The sequence below is a fragment of the Erpetoichthys calabaricus genome, chromosome 4 (genome assembly GCF_900747795.2).
Source record: "Erpetoichthys calabaricus chromosome 4, fErpCal1.3, whole genome shotgun sequence".
NCBI classification, from domain to species: domain Eukaryota; kingdom Metazoa; phylum Chordata; class Cladistia; order Polypteriformes; family Polypteridae; genus Erpetoichthys; species Erpetoichthys calabaricus.
This window is the reverse complement of record NC_041397.2, coordinates 336,280,812-336,302,238: the sequence shown is the minus strand read 5'-3', so window position 1 is coordinate 336,302,238 and position 21,427 is coordinate 336,280,812. Positions and strand designations below refer to the sequence as shown.

General features: G+C 43.0%; 2 protein-coding genes and 1 long non-coding RNA gene across 9 annotated transcripts in view; 1 reads left to right on the top strand and 2 right to left on the bottom strand.

The window, feature by feature from the left end:
• Positions 1-741, bottom strand: part of LOC114641400 (butyrophilin subfamily 1 member A1-like) — a 142,805-nt gene extending 142,064 nt beyond the window's left edge. The window contains exon 1 of the mRNA XM_051926441.1: positions 604-741. The gene's annotated coding sequence lies outside the window, so the exon portion shown is untranslated. The remainder of the gene's footprint in view (positions 1-603) is intronic.
• The window catches only part of LOC114641399 (butyrophilin subfamily 1 member A1-like), a 228,293-nt gene that overhangs the window by 169,665 nt on the left and 37,201 nt on the right, over positions 1-21,427 (bottom strand). The gene's annotated exons all lie outside the window — the stretch shown is intronic.
• Positions 1-21,427, top strand: part of LOC127527484 (uncharacterized) — a 183,252-nt gene that overhangs the window by 140,711 nt on the left and 21,114 nt on the right. The window lies entirely within an intron of this gene.

The window sequence follows — 21,427 nt, the reverse complement described above, 5'->3', positions numbered from 1 at the left end:
GACACCCCCTATGTGTGCCTGACAGTCCTCCGTACTTCAGCCCCCAATTCAGTCTCCTAATATTCACCCCAACAGGCTCACCAGACACAGCAGATCTGCTCCATCTTTGTTTCTTTCACCTTAACACTTGACTTTATTGAAGAATCAGCCACACGTGGTACACTGAAGGGTTCACTCACTTCTCTGTATGATACCACAGTCCTTAATATGAAAGTTACAGTGCAATCATATCAGATAGTGACGGCTTTAATACATTTCTAGAGGTGGGATGCTCTTTTGCATTTCTTTTTACAATAAAGTCATTAAATGCATTGGTGAATATAATGAAGCTCACCCATACACGGAGGTTGACGTCAGTGGCCTGCAGCACATAAAAGTATTTTCATTCTGCACAGACTCTTCGTAGTGCTACAGACAGGACCTTCTCCATTTTAAACCTGAGAAATGTGCTCTCAGAACTCTCTGATTTTCTACGAAGGCCTCCTGCACTTAATCCATCTTTAACTGGCTAAGCCACAGCCCACCTAAAAGTTTCCCTGCTATTGTCCGCTGTGTAAGCAATGCAGTGAAGAGCCGAGGCGCTCCTGGCAGAGGCAGACTTACCTGCTCTCACTTTGTTTGGCCTCAGTGCTCTCCAGGGGATTTGTCTTTGATCAACAAGCTGGACGGCTCTCTGTACAATCAGTCAGTGCACCTCAGTTCAAGTTATCAGTCTGTGCAAGAAGATGGCTGAGCACAATTAAACAAACTCTTCAATGTTCACCACTTTAGTTCATCTCACCCTTATTGTATTTCACTAATTTCTCTGTCACTTTAACAAGGCATTCAGCCGACAGGACCTCACCTGAGTCTTAAAGTGAAAGAACACAAGAAACTCCAACCACACTGTCTGTTTGATGTCTGGAAACACACACATTTAGTTTTCCTTCTACTAACAAAATAAAATCTTTTTTAATAAAGATACACAACAAGGGAGGATACAAACTGTGGTGACACACAATCACATTTTCATCAGGTACTATGATGGATGGTGTAACAATAGAACAGATCTTTACAGGTGAGATAAAACCCCAAAAAAGTCAAATGTAAAACACCAATCACAACTGAGCCCCCTGTCTAGGGCAGGGCATGGTCTCTGACCACATCCATCAGGATTATTGGGACACCATATTTGAAACCTAGACAGCCGTTTAGGAGCATGAACACCACTCAAATGGCCCCAGGAATGATCCTCTGGACAATAACAGTAATACAATACAATACAATACAGTTTATTCTTGAATAGCCCAAAATCACACAAGAAGTGCCGCAATGGGCTTTAACAGGCCCTGCCTCTTGACAGCCCCCCAGCCTTGACTCTCTAAGAAGACAAGGAGAAACTCCCAAAAAAAGAAAACCTTCTAGGGAAAAAATGGAAGAAACCTCAGGAAAGGCAGTTCAAAGAGAGACCCCTCACCAGGTAGGCTGGGCGTGCAGTGGGTGATAAAAAAGGGGGTCAACACAATACAATACAATACAATACACAGAACAGAACACAAGTAATCCTCAATACAATAGAATAGTGCAATAGCAATATTACAAGTACAGAGCAGAATTCAACAGTAGATGATATCACATAATATGATTTGGATTTGTTTAGAGTCCTGGAGACCTCATCCGTCAAGCTGCCTCCCCGTATTGGCCATTCCACAGCTGGGTCAGCGCTGGGCCAGCCAATCCAATGAAAGGACCCCTCTACCCGATGATTCCTGTGATCCTCCATCAAAGATGACTTTACCTTAGGCAGGCAAAACAACTCGGCAGGTGGGCCGTGGCACCAAGTGGCACATTTGAGTACCGAGAAGAGAAACAGAATAGGTGAGGGTTAGTAACAAATTATAACCCCTCCAATGTACAAGATGCTCTGCACAATTACTCAGACAACAGTGGTCTGAAATTGACTGAACTTAAAATCCTCTGAATTATCAACAGAGACAGAAGGACGAGGAGGTTGAGGTTAGGAGCCCACGCTGATACATCACATTGCCACACTCACCACATGACAAATCAACTCAGGATCCACCGATTAAGACCCGAGTGCAGCTATGCAATGGGTGACACCTCAGCACCACACTAGTTCAGATGGAATGGAGCAGTGTGCTGTATTTTATGGTGGCTGGACTGCCAATTCCGCCACCAACCCCCATGTTTTTCCCTGCAGGCTGGAGGGCCTACTTGCAGGACTGGATGCAGATTAACGTCATACCCAGGACGAAGCAATTGCAGGTTAAGGGCCTTGCTCAGGGGGCCAACAGAGTAGAGTCACTTTGGGCATTTACAGGATTTGAACCGGCAACTTTCCAATTACCAGTGCAGACCCCTACCTCAGAGCCACCACTCCGCCCAGAAGGAAGAGAAGGTTTGCTTATCTAGCGCAGGTTTTAATCTGGAGACATGGAAGGTTAATTGAATCTTAAATTGAGCTGGCAGTGCTAGACTGAATGACACCAGGCTCACTTGTCTCCAGATAGCATGATGCACAAACCACTTGGCAGAGTCTCTTGACGTTTCCTTAAACTAGATGCCACCTGTATTGTAGGTTAGTGAGATGCTCAGTGGGTACCGAAAAAGAAAAATCTAATAGATGGGACTGACATCTGCATGTACATTCAAGGGGTGACCACTTGAGGATATTTCAAGTGATCTCAACTAAGATCAAGTAATCACTCAAATCATTTTGACATGAATTGACTGTGCAATGGAGAAACTTCTCCAAGTCACACTAAGTTCTTTCTGTCAGACCAGTGACCTCTGGATGATATCCTGAAGTAAGATTAACTGAACAACATAAACATGTAGAAATGAAATGCCAGAAGTGGGATACAAATTACAGTCCTTCATTTGAGACAATTGAACTGAGAAAGCCAAGTAAACAGACTACAGAGTGAGAACAATTGTAGCTAATTCATTTACAGATGGACATTTCTCAAAGGAGATAAAGTGGATATATTCTGGAAAAATGACCTACTACTACTAATACACACATTACAGTGTAACCATTAGATGGCGGTAGATTTGTAATATAATCGAAGTCGATAACTTCAAAGGCACAAGAACGACATGGACTTGGTTGTAACAACCCTACAGGCAGACCTTGGAAGGATTTTGCTCAGTAACGAACTTTGCATACTGAAACGTAATCTCTAACCTCTTTCTGCATGTTTTCCCACTTAAAATATAATATAAATATATGTATTTTGATGTTTAAATATATATCTTTTGAGGTTTTCTAAAGTGTGTGAACCCCCAGGAACCCCAAACATGAATTTAATCTTTTACTTTTCCCTGTAAGTGTGCGGTAATGTAATAGAGCAACTTCAACTTAAAGTACACTTAAACTTAAGTAACTTAAAGCAGGTGGCGATGGAGGATTCAGCTTCACAAGTCTGGTCCTCCAGTGGAGATGAAGTAAATGTTGCTCCAGAAATTTAGCAAGTAGAATGATAAGTTCCAGCTCAGCTGGACTATTATCAGGTTTAAAACGGCAGGATAGGGCATCCCTACCTTTCCCTACCTTTCCTCCTGCCAGAGTGGTAAGAATTTTGAAATCAAACCTAAGAAATAAGAAATGGGTATATTGCTCCTTCCAACCAGTGCCTCCATTCCTTGTCCAGTTTACGGCTAAAACTTATGATACTCACATCATAATTTTGCTCTGCAGTGGATAATTTCTTTGAAAACAATGCACTTGAGTGTAGCAGATCACATTCTGATAATATTTGTGACAATATGGACCCAAACCAATGATTGATGCTGCACTAACTTCAACAAGAGGCCAAAAAACTTTACGAGAAAAGCCCAGGAGAAAAGACAAAGTCAGCAAATGAAGCACATTGTAAAAACTAGAGACCAAATAGAGAAATGACAAAAGCAGGAATAATAATCAAAAGTCAAAGTCTAAGTTTAGAGCCAAAGGCAATCTGAAAACATTCTCAAAATAAAGCATCTTGATCACAAAGAATGAATCTAATTTCAGATAAATGAGAGACCACGCCTGTCGACTTTTGAGCAGTGCACTGGTTATATAATCATTGGAATTCCATGAAAAAAGTGATGTGCTAACCTTGACGTAGAAGAGCATGGAAGAAATACAGAATTTGACACATCAAAATAACAACTCTGACTAAAAAACTGAGGCAAGAAAACTAAATCCCTGGGCCAGAAAACCCAGAACATACAATATGTACTGCATGTAAGCTTCAATGCAACAGCAATTCTAACAGATGCATGTACTTCTAGAAAAAACTGATGGCTGGGTCTATGATGTCTCCATACAGAAGCACTAGTAAAGACTAGAGAATTTGTGATCAGTGAATTTGGCCGGTGTTTTTCACACAGAATATGCCGTATTTGCCACTGACCTTTTACACCAAATATTTTTATGGAAATTCATCCTGCGTCCGGCTTAGACAAACATTTCTTGGCCAGCTACCCAAGATGCTTTATGAGGCCAATGTAACATCACATTGCTGTAGCAGCCAAGTGCAGAACTTTCATGCATACGTACTGTGAGACTGATGCAGATCTGCGTCACAAACACATGACGTGATAACCAGAATGCAGTACTCCAGCCAGATTTACACCACGCTTAAAAAAAAAAAAACTTGCATTATTTTTATTTAAAGAGTACATTAGCTGACAAAATAAGAAAATTCCGAGCACTGCCACTGGATATACTGCTTAATACTGATGTCTGTGCACTGGCAGTGCAGTGCCGCACCGCTAATTATCACTTCCTGAACATTTCAGCATTTAAGCTGAAATCACAGTGAAGCAAACTTTAAATAATTAAATAATTAAAATCAGAATAGACAATCAGCCTGAGAAAGTGGAACACTGATTTTATGATTATTGATTATTCAATGTAGTAGTGTGTAGTCGTCACCCAGGCAAGATGTCTGCGTTCTCAAAGAAATTGATAAGGTGGAGAACTCTGTGGGCCAAACAAAAATCTGAAGTAGCTCTGCACCGGCACTTGAACAGACTCCTCTTCACCCTCATTCTCTAAATTAGCACATGAATGCCAGGAACTTCCTGAAGGGGACATCGATTGATAAAGAGAAGGAGACAGATAATGTTAATGATAATTTGGTTAAGATCTCTTAAACCTTCGTCTATTTTCTCCACAAAAAAGAAGCCCGCTGGACCACCGCACAGCACAGTAAACCCGTTGTCTCAGTTCTCGTAGATGTGCTCCACCATAGCTAAAGACAATGTTTAGTTAAGTACTTTGAATTTTCGTTTCATGTATTTTTTAATTTGTATTTATTTTCATATATGAACAACCACAGGACAATATTTACAGATATTTTCATTATAATGATTCAACCATAAAGTAATGTTCATGTATGTGTTAATTTGGTAAATATTTCTTTTCTTGCTTTTTATATTTTGTATTTGCATCTTTTCTTAGAAATGTTCATGTGTTCATTAAGTACATATATATTAATATTCTTGTGTTGCACATTTAGTTTTCTCCTGTAGGTGTTCGGTGGTCTCTGACTGAAGGTGCTGCCCCTGATGTCAAATGTGGTGGTACAAGAACTGAGCTGACTGAAAATGGAGACCTGAGTTCAAGCCCTGAGCCCTGGGCTCACACCAGTGAGGTGGCTCCTGCTCAGCTCCACCGTGATGGGATTATTCAATGATTTACTTTGATTCTCCTTTAAGAGATTAGAGGACTTGCAGTTCTTGGAGTGAAAAATGAAACAGAACTTTCTGTGCCCTTCCGCTCTGCAGTCCTGTGTCTTTATGCTTCACATTTTTCATGTACTTCATGCAGGACATTCAGTGCAGCCTCTTGTGGAAGGAGATGGACTGCAAATCACAGGAAAATGCGTTTAACATTTATGTCACTGTGTGACCCCAAGCAAATATATGACTTCAACAATTACTGCACTTCATGCTGTGACAATAAAAGGCACAATATAATATGAAAACTGTGTTTTGTTACCCCTCCTTTAACCGCCACCTTATCGTGGTGGAGGGGTTTGCGTGTCCCAATGATCCTAGGAGCTCTGTTGTCCGGGGCTTTATGCCCCTGGTAGGGCCACCCAAGGCAAACTGGTCCTAGGTGAGGAATGAGACAAAGAGCAGTTAAACAAACCTCCTATGATGAAAAACAATTTTGGACGCGGGTCACCGGGGCCCCACTCTGGAGCCAGGCCTGGAGGTGGGGCTCGATGGCGAGCGCCTGGTGGCCGGGCCTGCACCCATGGGGCTCGGCCGGGCACAGCCCGAAGAGGCAACGTGGGTCCCCCTTCCCATGGGCTCACCACCTATGGGAGGGGCCAAGGAGGTCGAGTGCAGTGTGAGTTGGGTGGTGGCCGAAGGCGGGGACCTTGGCGGTCCGATCCTCGGCTACAGAAGCTGGCTCTTGGGACGTGGAATGTCGCCTCTCTGAAGGGGAAGGAGCCTGAGCTAGTGCGCGAAGTTGAGAGGTTCCGGCTAGATATAGTCGGACTCACCTCGACGCACGGCTTGGACTCTGGAACCAATCTCCTTGAGAGGCGCTGGACTCTGTACCACTCTGGAGTTGCCCCCGGTGAGAGGCGCCGAGCGGGTGTGGGTATACTTATTGCCCCCCGACTTGGAGCCTGTACATTAGGGTTTATCCCGGTGGACGAGAGGGTAGCCTCCCTTCACCTTCGGGTGGGGGGACGGGTCCTAACTGTTGTTTGTGCGTATGCACCGAACAGCAGTTCGGAGTACCCACCCTTTTTGGAGTCCCTGGAGGGGGTGCTAGAGGGCATACCTTCTGGGGACTCCCTCGTTCTGCTGGGAGACTTCAATGCTCACGTGGGCAATGACAGTGAGACCTGGAAGGGCGTGATTGGGAGGAATGGCCCCCCCCGATCTGAACCCGAGCGGTGTTTTGTTATTGGACTTCTGTGCTCGTCACGGATTGTCCATAATGAACACCATGTTCAAGCATAGGGGTGTTCATATGTGCACTTGGCACCAGGACACCCTAGGCCTCAGTTCGATGATCGACTTTGTGGTCGTGTCGTCGGACTTGCGGCCACATGTCTTGGACACTCGGGTGAAGAGAGGGGCGGAGCTGTCAACTGATCACCACCTGGTGGTGAGTTGGCTCGATGGTGGGGGAGGATGCCGGTCAGGCCTGGTAGGCCCAAACGTGTTGTGAGGGTCTGCTGGGAATGTCTGGCAGAGCCCCCTGTCAGAAGTAGCTTCAACTCCCACCTCCAACAGAACTTCGACCACATCCTGAGGGAGGTGGGGGACATTGAGTCCGAATGGGCCATGTTCCGTGCCTCTATTGTTGAGGCAGCTGACCGGAGCTGTGGCCGTAAGGTGGTCGGTGCCTGTCGTGGTGGACACCGGCGGTGAAGGATGCCGTCAAGCTGAAGAAGGAGTCCTACAGGACCCTTTTGTCCTGTGAGACCCTGGAGGCAGCTGATAGGTACCGGCAGGCCAAGCGGAATGCGGCTTTGGTGGTTGCTGAGGCAAAAACTCGGGCGTGGGAGGAGTTTGGGGAGGCCATGGAGAACGACTTTCGGACGGCTTCGAGGAGATTCTGGTCCACCATCCGGCGTCTCAGGAAGGGGAAGCAGTGCAGTGTCAACACTGTATATGGTGGGGATGGTGCGCTGCTGACCTCGACACGGGACGTTGTGGGTCGGTGGGGGGAGTACTTCGAAGACCTCCTCAATCCCATTAACATGCCTTCCAATGAGGAAGAAGAGCCTGGGGACTCAGAGGTGGGCTCCCCCATCTCTGGGACTGAGGTCACCGAGGTGGTCAAAAAACTCCTTGGTGGCAGGGCCCCGGAGGTGGATGAGATACGCCCGGAGTTCCTCAAGGCTCTGGATGTTGTAGGACTGTCTTGGTTGACACGCCTCTGCAACATCGCATGGACATCAGGGACAGTGCCTCTGGATTGGCAGACCGGGGTGGTGGTCCCCCTCTTTAAGAAGGGGGACCGGAGGGTTTGTTCCAACTACAGAGGGATCACACTCCTCAGCCTCCCTGGAAAAGTCTATTCAGGGGTCCTGGAGAGGAAGGTCCGTCGGATAGTCGAGCCTCGGATTCAGAAGGAACAGTGTGGTTTTCGTCCTGGTCACGGAACAGCGGACCAGCTCCATACCCTTAGCAGGGCCCTGGAGGGCGCATGGGAGTTTGCTCAACCAGTCTACATGTGTTTTGTGGAATTGGATAAGGCATTCGACCGTGTCCCTCGGGGAATCCTGTGGGGGGTACTCCGAGAGTATGGGGTACCGGCCCCCCTGATAAGGGCTGTTCGGTCCCTGTACGATTGGTGCCAGAGCTTGGTCCGCATTGCCGGCAGTAAGTCGAACCCGTTTCCAGTGAGAGTTGGTCTCCGCTAGGGCTGCCCTTTGTCACCGATTCTGTTTATAACTTTTATGGACAGAATTTCTAGGCGCAGCCAGGGCATTGAGGGGGTCCAGTTTGGTGGGCTCAGGATTGGGTCACTGCTTTTTGCAGATGATGTTGTCCTGTTTGCTTCATCAGGCCGTGATCTTCAGCTCTCTCTGGATCGGTTCGCAGCCGAGTGTGAAGCGGCGGGGATGAGAATCAGCACCTCCAAATCCGAGACCATGGTCCTCAGCCGGAAAAGGGTGGAGTGCCCTCTCAGGGTTGGTAGTGAGATCCTGCCCCAAGTGGAGGAGTTCAAGTATCTCGGGGTCTTGTTCACGAGTGAGGGAAGAATGGAGCGTGAGATTGACAGGTGGATTGGTGCGGCGTCCGCAGTGATATGGGCTCTGCATCGGTCTGTCGTGGTGAAAAAGGAGCTGAGCTGCAAGGCGAAGCTCTCAATTTACCAGTCGATCTATGTTCCTACCCTCACCTATGGTCATGAGCTATGGGTAGTGACCGAAAGAACGAGATCGAGAATACAAGCGGCTGAAATGAGTTTCCTCCGCAGGGTGTCTGGGCTTTCCCTTAAAGATAGGGTGAGAAGCTCAGTCATCCGGAGGGGCTCAGAGTAGAGCCGCTGCTCCTCCGCATCGAGAGGAGTCAAATGAGGTGACTCGGGCATCTGATCAGGATGCCTCCCTGGTGAGGTGTTCTGGGCATATCTAACCGGGAGGAGGCCCCGGGGAAGACCCAGGACACGCTGGAGGGACTATGTCTCTCGACTGGCCTGGGAACGCCTTGGGATTCTCCAGGAAGAGCTAGAAGAAGTGGCCGGGGAGAGGGAAGTCTGGGCATCTCTGCTCAAGCTGCTGCCCCTGTGACCCGACCTCGGATAAGCAGGAGACAATGGATGGATGGTGTTTTGTTACATTTTGTATGTTTTACTCTGAAGGTGTGCTTTTTATTCTTAATTATTTCTGTAATGTTTCCTTGAATTTTTTTTGCATTTAATCCCATTAATGTATAGGTCACACCTCAGTGGATAACACACAAGTGGTCCGGGTGCACTGCCTCTCCTTACTCTCTCAACTAATTTGGATAACAAAGTGTTTCCATTCCTCCGTCTCGATGAGAGGTTTGTTTTTTATCCCTGATGATTCCCTTCCTCTGCTAGCACTGACATCTCTGATAGGTTTGTAATGATGGCACACAGCACAGTTTAACAAATAATGAGAGGAATGGGGGTCCGGGAGCTGGAGAACCTCAAACACCAACCCACTAGGACAGAACTGAGCCCCTGATGTGGGACAGACCTGTGATTCTGATTGTGTTAATAATGACTGCATTTTCCAGCCCAGCTTATCTTTTATTAAATGACATTTATAACATTTTACTTTTAGACTAAACCAAAACCAGTTATCCCTTATTAAATTTATTTTGTAAAATTAATTTTGGTTTGATTCCTAGACATCCTGTTTCTTACTTGCATGCGTCTTTTTGGCGTCACGACCAACAGCCCCTCACAGTCAGATCCACTTATCACTTTATAGCTGTGAGTCTTTGGGAAGAAACTGAAGAGAAATGAACACGGACACGGGGAGAACATGAAAAGACTGCACAGACGGTGGCTGAGACCCAATTTGAACCCAGGTAACAAACTACCGAGGGGGGCTGTGTGACTTGTCTGACATCACATTTTTTGCAGTCCTGCGGTGGGTTGGCACCCTGCCCGGGATTGGTTCCTGCCTTGTGCCCTGTGTTGGCTGGGATTGGCTCCAGCAGACCCCCGTGACCCTGTAGTTCGGATTCAGCGGGTTGGAAAATGGATTGATGGATGGACATTTTTTGCATGCGTTCTGTTAACTTCTTTTTATTTGGTATAAAGTTGGTAAGTGTTTTCACTTTGCCACATGCTGCAAATATTTCTTCAGAATAAAATCTCTCTACAGGTTGACTTACACAACACAAGGTCACATTCTGTTAACATGAATCTCAAGCCCCAGAGAATCCTAGTAAAAGAAGAGTGAAGTGCTGGGCTTCACAGGTCCTCACTGCAGGTCTGATTTCTGTCCTCTGTGTGTGAAAATGAAGTCTCTCCATCAGCTCTGTGCTGCTTTGTGACCACCAGAGATAAAGACGGGCATGTGACGGCACAAGTTTGATCCGACTCTGGTGAAAGAGAAAGGCCAGGAACTGCATGATCAGGAAGCCAAGAAACATGAGAAGGCATTCAATAAGGCGTATGACTCCTAAGAAGCAAATAGCAAGGAAGACGAGGACAAGACTGAAAATGTTCTGTCAACAAGAGGACTTTAATAAAACACAAGAAGACATTCAAACCAGACATGAAATGGTGTGTCAACATTATAAGCCCATTCAACGCAACTGTATTTCTACTCCGGACATCGTTAAGAAAATGGATGCCTGTGTCACCTTGACTGCAGATATCTGAGAGCTTGTGAACAACAGACTTTGACCCCTATGCTATCTGGAGACAGGGTTATCACAAAGATTAGACCACCACTCCAAAGCCAACTTCAAGGTCTCCAGCCAGTGAGCAGATTCTGAAGACAAATTTGCAGGCAAATCAGAGCAGGCCAAAGTTATCAGCAGACAAGACTTCACAAACTGGAGAGTAAATAGAAACTCAATGAGACAAAAAAGTTGGCAGAAATAAAAGAGAAAGAAGTGGAGATGAATCTAAAGCTGGAGAATGAAGAAACAAAACTGCAGCAGCTACACACAGAGAGAGAAGTCAGAGCAGCAGCAGATCAAGTAAGAGCTTACAGCCATCTTGAAGGTGACCTGAGGAGTCATCAGACAGAGGAAGAACTCAGAACCTACTCTGTCTACCACAACACTGAATTTAGGACTCAACTAAACCCTCAAGCTGTGGCTTTCCAGCCTCAATATGTACCTCCTGAAGTGTCCACATCTCCAGAATTAGTTTTTCTTGCCTACGCAATCGCAAGTTCACTAGCCATAAACCATCAGTATACATGACCCAACCATATTTTGTAAGTCGCTCTGGATAAGAGCGTCTGCTAAATGATGTAAATGTAAATGTAAATATTTACTGGAGATAACTTTAAGTTCATTGATTGGAGGACATCCTTCATTCTTACTGACTGTAGGCCCATTCCAGATGGTGAGACGATGCTGTATCTGGCTGTGGAGGGGCTTTACTACAGAAACTCTCACCGAGAGATATGGACACCCGTTACTATACAAAAGTCCTTTCTGGACAAGCTTATGAAGTGGCCTAAGATTGGTGCAAATGTTCCTCAAGCACTTTGAGAGTTTGGAGACTTCTTGCGAAGCTGCGTTGAGGCCGTTGAACACATTAGAGGATTGGCCATCCTAAACAATTGTGAGGAAAATTACAGGCTGCTTAAAAACTGACCTGAAGCAGAGCTTGAGGAGACAGGCGAAGGAAAGGATCATCCAGGACGCTACGACACATCATCTACTCCAACTGACAGCAAATATGGGAGCAAAAAAGGAAATGAGGTGGGCAGTGAATATTCTGCACTTTTGAGTGGCACATCTGAACTGGACAGGACCTCATCAGCCTCATTGTCAGCCATTACCAACAAAATGGCCAACAGGTCAACAGCATCAATTTCTTGTGGACGCACATCACTGCCTTCTGAGCTCCGAGAAAATGAAGACGTGCTGTCTGAGCTGAAGGCATTGATTACTGCACTCAGGCAGATATAAAGGATATAAAGAAGGATATAAAAAGATGAGCAGAACCAGGACAAAAACAATCAGGGTGTACAATTAGCAATAACTTTGATGTAATGTTAAGAGAAAATATAAGAAAAATACGAATAAACTACACCTGGAAGAACTTAAGCAGAAATTTACGACTTTCATTGAATGAGAACAATTGACATCCGCCGCAGATTAAAAAGCACCTGCTGTAATATCTGAATACCTGGACTTACTGTACCACTGTGCACAAAGATTAAATATTAGTGTCCACTCTGAAAGGCACTATATGAAAAAGAAGGAAAGCAACAAAGAATGATTGAACAGTCAGTAAGTGCTGCACAACAGTATCCAGTATAAAAGGCGCTGTATGAATGAGAGCAATAATGAACAGTTATTATGAGTTGTAGAACAGCATCCAGTATGAAAGGCACTATATGAAAATCCTGGACATGGAGACAAATAGATGAATATACACAGGCATCATCCGCAATAGAAATAAAATCCTGCAGTACTTCTTTATATTCCTTGCTTTGTGCCCCAATAAATGCAAATTATCACCAACCCAAAGGTGCTTCACTCACTCAGAATATGGAACCAATGTAGGGTTGTTAGGTACCAAGATAGAGAAGCTTTTATCTGTGGCACCTGTACATGAGAACCACCTTTTCTATCCTCTCAAACATATGCAAAATGTTTCCAGGGCGAAATCCAACCTGTGAACAATGCACTCGAGCTCCAGCCTCACTGGGTCACATGTTTTGGGCCTGCACCACATTAACATCATTCTGGACCAAAATCTTTAAATGCCTTTCAGAGAGCCTTGGTGTCCCAATCCGTCCTAACCCACTAACAGCTGTGTTTGGTGGGCTTACAGAGGGGCTTAAAGTGGAGAAGGACACACAAACTTTCATGGCCTTTACTTCACTATTGGCACATAGACTTATCTCGCTCAACTGGAAGAATCCTAACTCTCCTCTGCTAAGTCAGTGAGTAACTGATGTTTTACATTATTTGAAATTGGAAAAAAATCAAATTCTCACTTAGAGGATCTGTGCAGAACTTTTTCCAAACCTGTCAGGATCTCATCAATAAGATTTTAGAATAAGCTCTTAAAGCACTGAGGAAGCAGATTCTCTCCCCTTTTCTTTTTCTTCTCCATTTATCTTTATTCACTTATTAATTCATCTATCTACATATTTTAACTAGCTTTAAGTTTTACTCTGCTGGCCATGCTCTCTTTCTCAAGGGTGGGGGTTGATTTGTTTTTTATCCTTTTTTTTGTAAAAATTGATCTAATGTTGTGTGATTTCAATAAAATAAAAAAAAGAAATGCGCTATATGAAAGAAAAAAAGAATGAGTGGAAAGTCTTTACGTAGTGTATAATAGTGTCCTGTATGAAAGGCGTTATATGAAAGAAAAAATACAAAAAGTACGATAGAAATGAGAGTAATGGGGAATGGTGATGACAAATAAGACAAAGCAAAATGCACATCTTGTTGTTCTCTTACATAAATACTGTAATAAGATACACCTATGATTAAAAAAGTCTCTCTGAAACACTCAGCGTGTCATTGTGTGCTACAACTGCTATACATTAGGGTTCACTTTGAAAGAACAAAAGTAAGAAAAGGGCGATAGAAAGGTGATTTATTGCTATATAATAGTATCCAGTATTAAAGATACTATATGAAGGAAAGAAATATTAACAGACATTAAGAGGTAAATAATAGTGTCCAATATATGATAAGGCACTAAATGAAGAAAGAAAGAAAGAAAGAAAGAAAGAAAGAAAGAAAGAAAGAAAGAAAGAAAGAAAGAAAGAAAGAAAGAAAGAAAGAAAGAAAGAAGAGTAAACACAAATGGTGATGATAACAACAAAAGAAAAAAAATAGTCTTGTCAGCCTCTTGTGGCCGTAATAGAAAGTTCCAGTATATAAAAATTATTTTTAGCAGATGCTCTCTCTGTCTCTCTCCCTCTCATAAACTAAGCATATCTGCATGTGATGCAGGTGCCATACTTTAGTGTCCACTCTGACAGGTAATATTTTGAAAAGAAGAAAGTAACAAAGGATGATGTAACAGTTGTTATGTACTATATAACAGTATCCAGCTTGAAAGGCGCTATATGAACAAAAGAAATACTGAAGTTATTTAGAGCTCCATAACTGTGTTCAATATGAAAGACGCTATATGAAGGAAAAAAAAAAGAAAGAACAACAAGACATTAATTAAGTAGCATATAATATTGTCATCTATGAAAGGCGCTATATGAAATAAAAAAGACAAAGTAAGAAAGAAACAAACATAATCATAAATAATGATAAACAGCAAAAGGCAAAATTGCCACCTTGCTGCCCTCTTGTGGCAGATACACAAGATTGCAGCACATAAACACTTTTTTTGAATATCCTACTGTACGTCTCTCTCGTTGACTTGGCAGACCTGTAACAGATGTTCATTATTTTATGTACAAGGTATGGTTGTAGTAATGCAGTGTGGAAAAACTGTCATCTTTATTTCTGCTCTTATTGTTATTAACACAGTTCAGCTAGTGACTTCAACAGTATTTAAAAAAAAGGCAAAGCAAGAAGTCCCAGAAAAATACACTTTTAAAGTTTCAGAACGGATAAATGAAATACAGTCTACATCAGGAGATATCAAAAATAAATCTAAAATAAGAGTTTATGTGTGCGCTGATCTTACTGCTTCCAAAGGGTAGGTCAAAAATAAAAGTCTGGTTGGCCACATACTTCCTGGTGTCTCCAACCAGTCTGACATTAACATCTATGCCAGTTCAAAGTACTGCGATAAAAGACCCAGAAAGAAGGTGGGAGCCTAAGAGAAGAACAGGGACCATCCATCCATCCATCATCTACACCTGCTTTTTCCTGGCCAGAGGAGCTGGAGCCAATCCCAGCATGAACAGGGAACAGGACCATCACAGGGGCAAAATGTAAAGGTCTGTGAAAGTACCCCATTAGGATGCAGGGCCCCCACTTTACACTCACCCTCGTCATTAAATACAAAAGAAATCACCCATCCAAGATCTCATAAAAAATAAATCAAAGCTTTGGTCTGAACCCTGAATGGGTTGGTTAAAAGAAGATGGTCCTGGGGGTCCACAAGAAGTGACGCCTGCTGTCCCAGAATGCATCATCTAAAAGGAGATTTGAATTCAGCCGACTGTCAGCCGCACAAAGCCTTTAAGTGGCTTTAGCTCAGGTATGGTGGCATAGGCGTTAGTTAAGGCTTTGACAGAACGACCCTCGTCAAAGAATCGGCTCTGCAATGAAGCCCCAGCCGAAGGGGGTCCAGAAGAATGATGTTCAGCATTACTCTCTCTTTTATTTGGAGCGCCAACAGACAGATTGGTTCTTAAAAGTGTTGTAGTTCTAGCGTAATGGGGGTCCAAGGAGAAGCTCTGCACCAGACCACCAGCCAGGACTGAAGAGGCAGTGGGCTCAAATCTCACCTCTTAGCCCTTTAGTGGAAGAAAGAACAGACAGCAATTGCTTACTTTTAATAATAATAATAATAATAATAATAATAATAATAAGAATAATAATAAAAACGGGTGGCACGGTGGTGCAGTGATAGCGCTGCTGCCTCGCATTTAGGAGACCTGGGTTTGCTTCCCGGGTCCTCCTTGCGTGGAGTTTGCATGTTCTCCCCATGTCTGCGTGGGTTTCCTCCCACAGTCCAAAGACATGCAGGTTAGGTGGATTGGCGATCCTAAATTGGCCCTATTGTGTGTTTGTGTGTGTCCTGTGGTGGGTTGGCACCCTGCCCAGGATTGGTTCCTGCCTTGTGCCCTGTGTTGGCTGGGATTGGCTCCAGCAGACCCCCGTGACCCTGTGTTCGAATTCAGCGGGTTGGAAAATGGATGGATGGATAATAATAAAAACTGGCTATTCTGCATTTTTAAAGGGAAGCAAATGCTAACAATAACAGATCAGGTCAGGTCAGGTTGGGGAGCATGCACTGGTACAGCGCGTCGCCGCACCCACCACACAATACAAACAGCTCGGGGTCCTGATTGGCAAACCCCAGGCAGACACACAGTCCAGTCCCACCCTCTATCTGCCACAGCCTGGTGTTACGTGAGTGTCCCCTTGGCCTGGTCCAGCCACTCAGGTCCTCAACAATGTGGATCCTGCATTCCAGATCACCCTCGGGGAATTGCGCCCCATGGCCATAGTCAGAGGTAGGTAATAACAAGTTACATTTACTCCGTTACATTTACTTGAGTAACTTTTTAAAAAAATTGTACTTCTAAGAGTAGTTTTACCGCACCATACTTTTTACTTTTACTTGAGTACATTTGTGAAGAAGAAACGCTACTCTTACTCCGCTACATTGGGCAACACTCGACTTGTTATTTTTTTCCATTTATACATTAAACTATATTTTTGCAGGAGAGAAGTTGCCAGTGGATCTACTGCATGACTGTTTCACCAATCAGACGTAGCCCTGCAGTCACATGACCACACACAAACGTCCTGTGTCTTGTAGCCTGTGAGAGACTTTTTAGGCTCCTGTTCACTGCTAGATGGTCACAGCTTCACTGCAAGAAACAGATCGTCGTTCCCAAGCCTGCCTTTCATGTCCTTTCTCCTTTTCTTTGATTCCCCCTTCTGTTTTGTGCTGACCCGTATATATACACTCCCATCTCCATGGGCCTTAATCACACACCGCAGGAAGCCAATAAATCAATTGAGAATGATCGGACCCGCATGTGCAGGTGCGATTCGCTCCAACTACAGTACCTCATTAACTCCCCGCAGTTGTGCAATTACGCCCATGAAGAGTGACACAGCTTTATGGATTTGAAACTTGCACATTATTTTATATTTTTGTCTGTCTTATTACAACATTTCTAAAAAATAAATCATGTATTATGTTCAAACAGTTACTCAGTACTTGAGTAGTCTTTTCACCAAATACTTTTTTACTCTTACTTGAGTAAGTTTTTGGTGGACTATTTTTTACTTCTACTTGAGTAATATTATTTTGAAGTAACGCTACTTTTACTTGAATACAATTTTTGGCTACTCTACCCACCTCTGGCCATAGTGCTGTAACTGATGCTCCCTCATAATGCAGGTCATGTGCCTGAAGAAGACATATTTAGAATTAAGTTGCTTCAGTCTTTCCAAATAGTAAAGTATGGTGCTAATAGAACTATAAGAAACATGTCACTTATGTATTAATAAATAAGGAGGTATTAAGCTAACTGAACAAGTGTAATCTAATACAGACAATATAAGCTGTAAGAGTGTATTCCTGTATAATAATAATAATAATTCTTTGCATTTATATAGCGCTTTATGACTAATGTACTAAACTAACTTTTAAGCTAGTATAACCAATTATTATGTGTGATGATCATTATGTGCAAAATGTAAGCTATAATAAGATTGTTAAATTGTAACTGCCACATAGCCGTTGAAGTATTGTAACCCTGATGGTGCACAAAGAATGAGGAAGCGAGTATTGTCTAAATCTGCTGAGGTTGCACTCATCCTGTGACAGTTAGCTGGGAGATCACTGCAGTTGCTCTTGTGTGTGTTGATGCTCACAAGGGCTATTACTTAAGACTGTGAATGTGCTAATAACTCTTTAACTGTTAGAGACACTGTGTGTGCTCCTGTATGTTCAAATGCAGTGTGTGACCACAAGCTATAAGGATCTGCTTGACCTCAAATTGAACTGCCATAATTCCTCTTTTTGTTTAGTAAACAAACTACTATAAAACTGAGCTAACTTCCATCCTTGGATGGGCTACTGCTGGTAACTGTCAGTGACACAAGCTGACAGGCGCTGCAGTGGTCTCTCTGCCACCAAGAATAAAGAAATTGCTTTTTTACTCTATATCTGCTGTCTGCCTGCTGTTTGCCTCAAACCTTCGACCACATACCTCATTCGATACTCAGGTACCCAAGGATTCTCCAGAGAGTCACAGTACCAAAGGAGTCCAGTCTTCATCTCAGGTCACTGGATAGCGTCCATGTCTCACAACCATATAGCAAGACAGGAAGCACCAGGACTCTAAAGACTTGGACCTTCATCCTTTTGCATAGAGATCGGGAGCGTCACACACCCCTTTCCGGTCACCTCATGACCCCCCATGCTCTCCCAATCTGTCTACTGACTTCACAGGAAGAGTCACCAGAGACATGAATGTCACTGCCGAGGTAAGTAAACCTCTCAACGACAGACACACTGCTGATGGCCGTGCCCAAGAGGTCATTAAAGGCCTGGCTCTCGGTTTTTATCAGGACACTCGCAAGCCCAGACACTCGGACTCCTCGCTCAGTCTCTCAAGAGCCCCAATCAGAGCCTCCATTACACAAATTTAATAATAATAATAATCCATTTTATTTATATAGTGCCTTTCCGATGCTCAAAGTGCTTTACAAAATAAACAACAAGAAATATATCATATGGGATAGAAAACAACATCCACATGAAACACCAAATAAACATAAAAATAAGAAACACAAAGATGAACAATGAATTAAAAACAGAAGTGCCAGCCTGCTATTCCTCAATCAGCTCATTCTTATTGACTTCATCGTTCAATTCAATTGCCTCCTTTTCTTTGTTTCAGGTGCAGCACAGGCAGTTGAATTAACTCACTGAGGGTCCCACCATATTAGTGAGGTGATCTGCGCTCATACAGACTCAGGGATGGACTATCAAAGTGGGACTCTGTAAGCACAACACCACAACATGCGTATTATTAGCTCTTATTTAGCTGACGCCTTTATCCAAGGTGACTTTTACAGACCCCATTAAAAAGCAAAATGCTAGGATTTGATAAATGTTTACCTCGGTCAGCTGTTGATATTCGGTTTACATGAACAGACGAGCGGATTTTGTCCCCAGCACAACCACGTTGCCACGTTAAAGTAAGTCACAGTGTTAAAGATTTCTTGCACTTGGCAACAGAGGATTGGCTCACCCCGATAAACAGGCCAATTCACCCCAACAGGTACAAAGCTGGCCGGTCCAGGTATAGTAAGGGGCCTCTTTATTTAAGGGGTCTGCTGACCTGTCACTGGTATAAAGCACGACTGGCTGCCAGGGTGGGGAGTCAGCCACTGTAGCTCAACTGGGTTGACTGCTGATGTAACCCACCAGAGATGTACGAGTTCAAGTCCCATCACGAGAAGAGGGGTTTTAAAATAGAAAGTAGTCACTTTATTTGATAGGCTTGGTGATAAAAATAATTCATAGACTACACCGCTAAAGGGGCCAGCAGTGTGACATTGTGAAAAGAGAGTGACCAACCCGGCTATGCGGTTGAAACAGACTGACCACCCCGGTCAAAGGGGCAGACCTGAGCTGAAGGAGCCCATACACTGTAAAAAATAAATCTTCCATGTGTGAAAAATAATAATAAAAAATAGCTAACTATACGCAAAATAATCCATCCATCCATCCATCCATTTTCTAACCCGCTGAATCCGAACACAGAGTCACGGGGGTCTGCTGGAGCCAATCCCAGCCAACACAGGGCAGGAACCAATCCTGGGCAGGGTGCCAACCCACCGCAGCGCAAAATAATCATTACTTTAATTAATAAAAACTTTAATTAATAAATAACTTATTCTAAGTAAAAAAAAAACTATACTGTGAATTGAACACATTTAAGTTAAGTTAAATGTAATGACGCTGCACTTCCTCTCACATCGACTTCTTGGTCTTTACAACAACACATTCAGCTGTAACGCTTATCCATAATAAGAGCTATTTTACTATGAATGTGTAAGTATAAAACATATTCATTCTGTAATGAATAATAATTTCATTTTATAGTTACAGACGTAAGCATTTGTTGTTTTCACGAAACCTTTCCCTTCATGCGGGAAACATGGCGAGCAAAGTAGCGTCTTTCTAACAACCTACCTCGTTGGTTTGCTTTAAGAAGTAAGCACATTTCTTGGATAGATACGTATGTTCATTTTTTTTTTATCGTTTAAAACTTTTATTTTACAAAGAAAATAGAAAATGACACTTTGAGATAAGTTTGAGAACACTATGGCGTTTGTCCTAAACTACGACCTGTAAACAACATAAAAAGACGTTTGCCTAACCTTCACGGTATTATTTGACCTCTTATTTAATTTGTGTTCTACATAGGTCATGTATTTTCTGGTTAATTGTTTAACACTGTGATTTATTTAGCGATGTTTCATTTCCTACTTCCTATTTTATTTCAGGATTTTCGCTATCGCATACTGAGAAGTAGTGGCAAAGTCGGCCATTCATTTAACGGGATATGTTGGCGTAAATGCAGGACGTGTCTGAAGAGCGCCATCTGCCAGGAGATTTCACTCTGTCACTCTTTACGTTTCCTTCCCGTTTAGCACTCATTCCTGGGACATCATTTGATTGAGAGATACATTCTGAAGAAAGTTTAAAAAAAGAAAAGAAAATTTTCATTGACATTTGAATGTCAGTAATTCAGTAAAAATTATCCTCAAATTTTCCTTTGAAAATATAACTCCGTTGTTGTGACCATCTGTGTATGTTCAAATAAATAAAGATACAGTATATGGAATTTTAGCATGTATTTGTTATACAGTCATTACTGTCCAGCATTGCATTATTACTCATTTTACTAATTTTGAGTACTGTAATTCAAATGAAAATCAGAGTAAAATAAAACCATTTTTGCCACTACTTTTATTTAATCAAACTCATTTATTTTATGTAAATTTGAGTAAATTAATAAATTAAGTTTACTCAATAGTGCAGTATATTAAATCTACTCAAAAATTTTGCTTGTAATTTGTTGCCTTATTTTTTTAAGTACTTTTAATGCATTATTTTTTACAGTGGGGATTCACATCATATAACATGCAGACTGTCTGTCAATGATATAAAAGATTTCTTGTATCTTCCAGACAGAGGATTAGCTCACTGAGAGAGACAAGTCAAAGCACTTCTCCTGGAAACAAGTAGAGGTGCAGGGTTTGAATGCTGTCCTCTCCAGCCGTGATAAAGGACCAACCCATTTATTTAAGGCACAGGTGTCGAACTCCAGTCCTGAAGGGCCACAGTGGCTACAGGTTTTCATTCTAACCATCTTCTTAATTAGTAACCAATTTTTGCTGCTAATTAATTTCTTTGGCCTTAATTTGAATTAACTTGACTCAGGCTCCTTTGTTGTTTCTTTTTTCTTAATTAGTAGCCAAATAATGGTGAGATACACAACAACCTGCCACATGAGTAGCTCACCACATTACCTGAAAATAAAGAAAGGTGAAGGTCACAGTAAGGTTGATCTCTCAGGTCACCAAAACTTTTTGCCGATGTTCTTAG